This window comes from Nicotiana tabacum, chromosome 1 (genome assembly GCF_000715075.1).
Source record: "Nicotiana tabacum cultivar K326 chromosome 1, ASM71507v2, whole genome shotgun sequence".
Taxonomy (NCBI): domain Eukaryota; kingdom Viridiplantae; phylum Streptophyta; class Magnoliopsida; order Solanales; family Solanaceae; genus Nicotiana; species Nicotiana tabacum.
In genome coordinates, this window is record NC_134080.1 from 166,377,025 (window position 1) to 166,385,087 (window position 8,063).

The 8,063-nt window shown below is 37.2% G+C and overlaps 1 protein-coding gene across 13 annotated transcripts in view; it reads right to left on the bottom strand.

Annotated features, from left to right (window-relative positions):
* Positions 1-7,440, bottom strand: part of LOC107777356 (tRNA (carboxymethyluridine(34)-5-O)-methyltransferase-like) — a 42,451-nt gene extending 35,011 nt beyond the window's left edge. For 5 of the 13 annotated variants that reach the window (XM_075254423.1, XM_075254414.1, XM_075254425.1 and 2 more), the window contains exon 1: positions 7,199-7,433. The gene's annotated coding sequence lies outside the window, so the exon portion shown is untranslated. Of the gene's footprint in view, positions 1-6,896; positions 6,997-7,198 lie in introns of those variants that run through there. The other 8 variants (XM_075254432.1, XM_075254431.1, XM_075254404.1 and 5 more) reach the window with 3 other exon arrangements.
* Between the last annotated feature and the right edge of the window lie 623 nt (positions 7,441-8,063).

An 8,063-nucleotide genomic window follows, 5' to 3' on the forward strand; every position in this document is an offset into this window, starting at 1 on the left:
CACTGACCTGATTCCTTTATAGCCAAGGATATGTAGGCAACCTTGGAAGCAGGGTGCGGTCAAATCGTTCAAAAATGCTTCCCAAGGAGCATTCAAACGGGCAAAAATCGCTCGTATCCGCTCACTTTATCTTTGCACGAAAACTCTTTGTGTTTCCGAGCAAAGAGGGGCAGCTGTGAGCACGTGATTTTTGCCCTATATAAATTACTCCCACAGATCCAAGAAAATAATTTTCTCCCTTTATTTGCAATTTCGTAGATTTTTGTAGCATTTTTCGTTAATTATTTGCATTTCTCTGCGCGTCTTAATTTTGTTTAATTAATGAAAAATACAAAAAAAATAATGTTGCATTTGCATTTAGGATTTAATTTTACATCTTGTTAGACTAATTAGCAAATTAGTTGTCTTACAGAAATGGAAAAATCACAAAAATTAGTTTATTTTTTCACTTTTAACTTTAGTTTTGAATTTTAGTAGTTTTCCTTTAATTTAGTTTTAATTAATTGTGGTAATTATTAGTTAAAGTTAATTAATTCAATTTGATAGGATATTGTGATTAGGAATTAATTTAGGTTTATTTTTAATTTTATTATAAAAGAAATGAAAAGAAAAAGAGGAATTAAAGGGAAAGGAAGAGAAAGAAGGCTTTTTTTTGGGTTTTGGCAATTGAATAGCCCAGGCCCAATCCGTTTTCCCCAAAACCCGCCCCAGCCCAAGCCATAAGTCGTGTCCAACCAGGTCCCCCACCAAACGATCCAAAACGACCCCGTTTCAGCAACAGGCGATCAAGACCGTTGAATTTGCTTAATCAAACGGTCCTGAAGTGGGGTGGGTTTACTATATAACTGTCCGAATAACTCTCACCCCACTCTCATCGTCTCTCTCACCCTCGTCTCTTCAGAGACCACCCTCGAAACCCTAGCAGCCGCCCCTTTTTCCCACCGCTTTAGTATGGCGGCGCCACCTTCAATCACTCCCAAAATAACACCCCATGACCACCAAGACCCTCTCTTCCCAAATCCTTACTCCATTCCCCTCGAATATGGCTGAAACTCTTCGAATATTGAATCTGAGCTCAAGCCCTAGAAGCCAAATCCCGACCAGTGCATGCAAGGTTAATGCTCCAATTTCTTATGAGTGTTCAATGCCGATCTTATCATGAAACAATGTTATTTGCCTGTTCTTGACAAAGAACAGGTGATTGACATTATTTCGCGGTTTAAATTGGAAGGTCAGTCAGGTACGAGCCCTGAATCGGTGAGTTTCTCTTAGTCGTTTGTTTGTTCTTGATATTTCACCTCCTGTTCTTCTTCGTCGTTTCCTCTTCGTGTAGTTGAGCTTTCTTCCTACTGAAACTAGTTTGAACCCAACTTATTCCCTTTTAGGTTAATTTGTTTCTTCATACTTGCTTCCCTTCATGTTTGGTTTTTCTTCGCAAATTGCTAATATTTGTGCCCCGATTTTGTCTGCCCATTTTTGCTTAGGTTTTAGAGTTTAAATTTCTAATTTTCCCCTCTTTTTTCTCACTGATCTTTTACAATGTAGTATTTTTTGTTTTATTTGTTTAATTTCATTTGTTTCATTTTCTTTGTTTAATTGATGATCTATAATAGTCAATTCTGAGTTTGATTAGTTAAAATTAACTCATGCCTAAAATCAGAGGTGCTTGTGTTTACCCTCAAGTTTTGGATTTGTTCTTTCTCTGGTTTCGTTTGGTCAGTTCTAAGTACTCAAGCCCTCATAAGTAACTATGGTCACCACTGACCTAGTTAAAGGGGCTAGTTTAGTTGGACTTTGGGTTAACTTAACCCAAGTTAACAATTGAGGGGTAAATAACCGGGGTTTTAAGGGTAGTCTAGGAAATCTAAGTAGGGAATATTTTAGTAACTAAATAGGAAGCTTCTAGGAAACTGGGGAGGGGGACTAATTTGAAGCTCTGAAATTTAAATAAAGGACTCCTAAGCAAAAAACAAAAATTCCAGAGGGTTTTAAGTGCAAATGTGAATTCTTTAAGGCTGCCCTAATGCCTTGCCTATAAAGGCATCATAACTTGGAATTCATGGGAGGAGATTTTTGGAAGAAAAAAAAAGATTGAAAACTGAAACGGCTGAGTGCCTTTGGAAAATTCTGAATCCATTACATTATTTGTTCAGAAAACTGGTCAAACTCTGCTCATTTAGGAGTCTTCTGATTTCATTTGGTGAACAAAACTTCTGAAAAATCATAGCTTCTCATCTGGGATTTGAAATGGATTGAATTTGGGTCATGGAAAGAGTTTTGGTTTAAGTTCTGCTGGTTGGTCACTGTTCCATTGGTTTCCCTGGGCTAATTTCATTATTCGATTGATTGAATCTGGGGCTGTATTCTGCTACTATTTACTGCTGATCCTTCACTTCTTTTTCCTTTGCAAATTCCAGGTATGTCTTTGAAACTGTCATGGAATTGAAGCCTGACTGAATCTGTGTAAAGATCTGGAAACTTGAGTTGGAATTTAAATGGAAACACTAGTTCTTGCTGTAATTACTGCTAGTTTCTGCTATCTTATGTTATTAAATTCCCCAGTTCATTACTAATTTAGTTCTTTTGCATATGTTGGTTTGTTTGCTCATGTTTCTGGCTTAAGGTGGTGTTAGTTATTGAGGATAGGTGTTTAAATTTGGAATGTTGGCATTGTAATAATGTTTGAACTCTAGTGTATGAGTGAACTGTTAGACATGTTGTAGTGGAAGATTGCTTGAGGGTGTCAGTTTAATGTTCCTATAGTTTGAAATCAGAATTTGTCATATTGAAGTGTTGTCCAGGGTCCTGCTTTGTAATTTGGAAAGCATTGCAGTATTGTACTTAGTCAAAACTGCCTTTTAAATGATCTAAGTGAGCTTAAATTTCCTATGTTTGTTTGTGGGATTAGTTTGGAGATTAAATACAAGCATGAACCTCTGTTGCTTGTTATCAGTGTACTTAATGATAGAAGTGTTTGGTGAGCTAATAGCTTATGGAGGCTTTTGTGTTGGATAGGACTCGACATTGAGTCCTGATTTCCAATTTTGGTTCTGCAAGTCTTTGGTTCATGAAGCCTTAGATTTCTGGGCCATTTACAAGAGAAGATGGCACGCTAGATGCATTGGGCTTGTCTGCTGAGCCCAATAGCTTGTATTGTGTTCATTTCATATAGCAGACCTGATTCAATTGCTTGCTAAAAATAAAATTAGATCATTAGTTTAATTAATTTGTGCCAATTATTTTAAACCATGGATTAACCTGCTAATTCGACTTCATGTTCCATGTTGGTATTAGTTGATTGGCATTCTGGATTCGCATAATAATTTGGAGCCTAGAAATCGAGCTTAGCACAGGCCCAGCTGAAGGGTATGACCCCTGGGCGCCTTTCTTCATCAGGAATTGGGCTTAGCTTGAGCCCAAAGCTGGAGGACATTTTTAAAAAGGGGTCTGTTCAGTGGTATGATTGAAGTAGTTTCTCTTTGGGCCTTTAATTCTCTAATACAATGCCATTTAGTAAACTTGTAGGGTAGAACCCTTAGTTAAAAAGTAATTAGAATTCCCATAAGTTTTTCCTTAATTAATTAATTAGATTTTTAAAAGTAGATTGGAGGTGTGCCACATTAAACAACACAAATAGCTATGGCCCTCCAAAGTTTAGTTTGAATTCCCTTTAAAAATAAATCGAGGTGTGTCATGCCAAACAAATCTCAATTGCATGGTCCTCATTTAATTAATGTTTTATCCTTAGAAATCGAGGCGTGCCATTTAGCGAATTTCCCATGGCCCTCGCAAAGTTGAAGTGCGTAGTTGCTTTAGGCGCGTTATTTTAATAACTTACCTTCCTAATCTCGGGTGCGCATTTATGTGACCCAAATTCGAATCTCAACAATGTTAGATAAAATATGTCGAGGACCGCGGGTGCATTTATGTGACGTGGTTCAAGGCGTGTTTTTAATAACGTTGCAATCTTCCTAAAAAATAATTAAAAGTGGTTAATAAAGTTAAAATTGAACCATAGGCTAAAACATGTATTAAAATCAGATAATAGGCCAATTATAACAGTTGAGCGACCGTGCTAGAACCACGAAATTCGGGAATGCCTAACACCTTCTCCTGAATTAACAGAATTCCTTACCCGGATTTCTGTGTTCGCAGACTGTGATACAGAGTCGATCTTTCCTCGAATCGGGATTTGAATCGGTTAGTTGGGACACCATAATTATCCCATGTGGCGACTTTGAATTTTTAAAATGAAATAATCCCATTTCGATTGTCACTATAATCGGAAAAACTCTCTTATATACTCCCTTCCGGGGGTATAGGTAAAAAGGAGGTGTGACAACATGGAACAATACAGGGATAGGAAGAAGTATCTCCACATGGTGTTTATTGATCTGGAGAAAGCGTACGACAGGGTTCCTAGTGAGGTCTTATGGAGCTGCTTAGAGGCTAAAGGGGTTCCGGTTGCCTGGATTAGGGTGATTAAAGACATGTATGATGGAGCTAAGACTGTGGTTAGGATAGTAGGAGGAGACTCCAAGCATTTTTCGGTTGTTACGAAGTTGCACCAAGGGTCTGCGTTGAGCCCATTCCTATTTGCCCTGGTGATGGATGTACTAACTCATCATATTCAAGGGGAGGTGCCATGGTGCATGCTATTTGCTGATGACATAGTTCTAATTGACGAGACACGAGGCGGCGTCAACGAGAGGCTAGAGGTTTGGAGACATGCCCTTGAGTCTAAAGGTTTCAAGTTGAGCAGTACGAAGACGAAATACCTCGAGTGCAAATTTGGGGTCGAGCCGACGGAAGCGGGAGTGGACGTGAGGCTTGACTCTCAAGTCATTCCCAAGAGGGGTAGTTTCAAGTACCTTGGGTCGGTTATTTAGGGGATCGGGGAGATCGACAAGGATGTCACACACCGTATAGGGGTAAGGTGGATGAAGTGGAGGTTAGCGTCGGGAGTTCTGCGTGACAAAAAAGTGTCACCGTTACTAAAAGGTAAGTTTTATAGAGCAGTGGTTAGGCCTACCATGTTGTATGGGACTGAGTGTTGGCCGGTTAAGAACTCACACATCCAGAAGATAAAAGTAGCAGAGATGAGGACGTTGAGGTGGATATGCGGGCATACAAGGATGGATAAAATTAGGAATGAAGATATTCGAGAGAAGGTGGGAGTGGCCCCCATGGAGGACAAGATACGGGAAGCAAGACTCAGATGGTTCAGGCACATTCAGAGGAGGAGCACTGATGCACCGGTGAGGAGGTGTGAGCGACTGGCTGTGGTGGGCACGAGGAGAGGTAGAGGGCAACCTAAGAAGTATTGGGGAGAGGTGATCAGGCAGGACATGGCGCGACTTAGGATTACTGAGGACATGGCCCTTGACAGGAAATTGTGGAGGTCGAGCATCAAAGTTGTAGGTTAGGGGGAAGTTGTGAATATTTCTACAGCGTACTAGAATGAGACTAGCCAGTTAGAAGTTAGTCTTAGGATGCTACTGGTCATCTACTTATGCAGGGCTTTATCTACTGGCTATTCTTATACTTTCCACATATTTCATATTTCTTATATTGCTGTTATTTTATTATGATTCTATTGATGGTACTAATATATCGTCTCTTGTTGCTTTCTTGAGCTGAGGGTCTCCTGGAAACAGCCTCTCTGCCCCTCGGGGTAGGGGTAAGGTCTGCGTACATATTACCCTCCCCAGACTCCACTTGTGGGATTATACTGGTCCGTTGTTGTTGCTTATATTATTATACATATAGTCTATATATAGACTAAATGTTATTTCAGTTATTTAATATAGTTGTTGTTTTCTTGCATTTTAGCCTGTTCATTCTACGAAAGACAAATTCATCACCATGAAACTGTTATAAAAATATGATATCCCAAATCGACAATAAAACGGTTATCATAGAAATTTATGATTGTCTTAAGTCGTTCAATTTGTTACTATAAACTTTTAGTTTGTTTTCTGACTCATTATTACTAATCTATTTTCCTACATATTCCCTTCTCTTAGATAGCTTAATAATGAATATTATCCGAAAAATTCAATTGTGTTTGTGTCCTAAAAATGACCTCACTTTAGTCAAAGTCTTTTTAGGTCTTTCATCTTAGACAATGCAATATATTCTCTGCTTCAAACTAATTTTTCATTGCATTGACTATGTTCTATATGTAGTTCTCCTTTTACTGGTAAATCAACATATTAATACTTTCTACTTTTTATATTAGTATTACAACTCCAATCTAAATACTGCACTCGGTTTTTCAAACTTCTCTCAATATATAAACTTCACCCCATACATAAACTTCACTGCCCAAGATTCAATTTTGACACGTTCGCCCTATACTAAAACCCTATTATAAGCAGAGTCGTTGAAACTTTTTATTTATTGATAAGATAAGGTTTTATTAAACATAAAACATGTCAGGCTGATATTACGAAATTACGAGCAGAGTAGCTAGCACTTAGTTACATCAGACAGAACTTCACTAATATGAGCATATCCGAGCTTCTAAAAACTATCTCTGTAGCATAAAAATCTTAAGCAATGAAATTTACCAAGTTTATGAACTGACAAAAGAGACAATTCACAACATAACAACTACCAAAATGACCTTCATAAAATAACCAAAATTTCCAGGCTCAAGTTGGAATGAAGAAGGGGAAACCAAATTCAGAATCCAATTTCAACCACCACTTTGATCTTCCCTATGAAGAAATTGTCTTTTCAATTCTGTTTTTTAATGACTTAATTGACAAAAAATCAGTCTTTCTTGTTGACTGCTTCTTCAACAAACATTAAATACAAAGACTATCTGGGGATTATTCAGATGTGTTATTGTACAGGAAAAAATCAGAAGAAGAGAAATAGGAACCACATACCTTTTGATTCTATTAAGCACATCAGTAGGAAGTCCAATAATTGGTCAATTTTTTATGAAGAATATGAAGTGTTTGAACAACTTTTACATCAAGCCTTAATTTCAAACCAATCCAAAAAGTTATGTCAAACAGAAAAAATCACGTAATAAAGGAATAAAAGAAATTAGGACTTTTAGCATAAGGATGAATTTTGGAGTGTATCCTAAGGGAATAAAAGAAATTAGGGCTTTTAGCATAAGGATGAATTTTGGAGTATAAGGGTAGAAATCAAGAGGAACAAAGTCAAAGAGAAAGAAGGGTACCTAGCAGTAGCGAAAGAGAACCAAGTTTGCCGCCTAAGAAGAGTGTCGTTTCAGTTCGTTGTGTCCCTTCTGTATTAGTAGATTGTGAAAAAGTTGATGAAGGGATCAAACGACGATGCTCGCGACTTGGATTTCCTCCCGAGCCCTTCAGATTTTGTTCGCTACCTGACTTAACTGGTGGATGCAGATAAGAGAGTGAAGGAGGAGGAGAGGCGACTAGGTTGATTTTGTTAGCTCCTTTACTTCTTTCTTTGTATTTCAAAATTAAACCATTAATTAAAATATTCAATTTCAAATTAATTTTGCAAAAATAACCTATTTAACTAATTGAATCTAAAAATGCAACAAGAGTGATTGATGTGTACTTTTTTTTTTTTGATTTCATGTATTAATTATGCACTTAATATGTAACTAAATCTTAAAAAATACAATTTAAAATTTAAAATGCTAATAAAATTAAGATTTGAATATTTTATATGATTTTTTGTGATTTACGATATTTCTAACATGCATAAACAATGCGAATACATGCAAAACAAATAAAAGAAAACTCCTAAAATTCTATAACAACAATAAAAATTATTTTGGACTATTTTTAGAAGTAAATTCCTCTGTGGGGCAAAAATTAGGTGTTCACACGAGATGATAGTTCCTGGCGAGCCCCGTACTTGTTCGCGTGAGTGAAAAGTTTATTTATTTGTTATCGTCTTTCCTTATGAACTCTTAGAGTCGCTCCATAGTCATTTTATGAGTGTCATAAGTATTCTTTTATTGATATAGACATGTGACTCGTATTAGACTTCCCATCGTATACTTGGAGATGAAGTTGGAATTATTGTGTTGGAAATACTTCGTGAATGAGGAT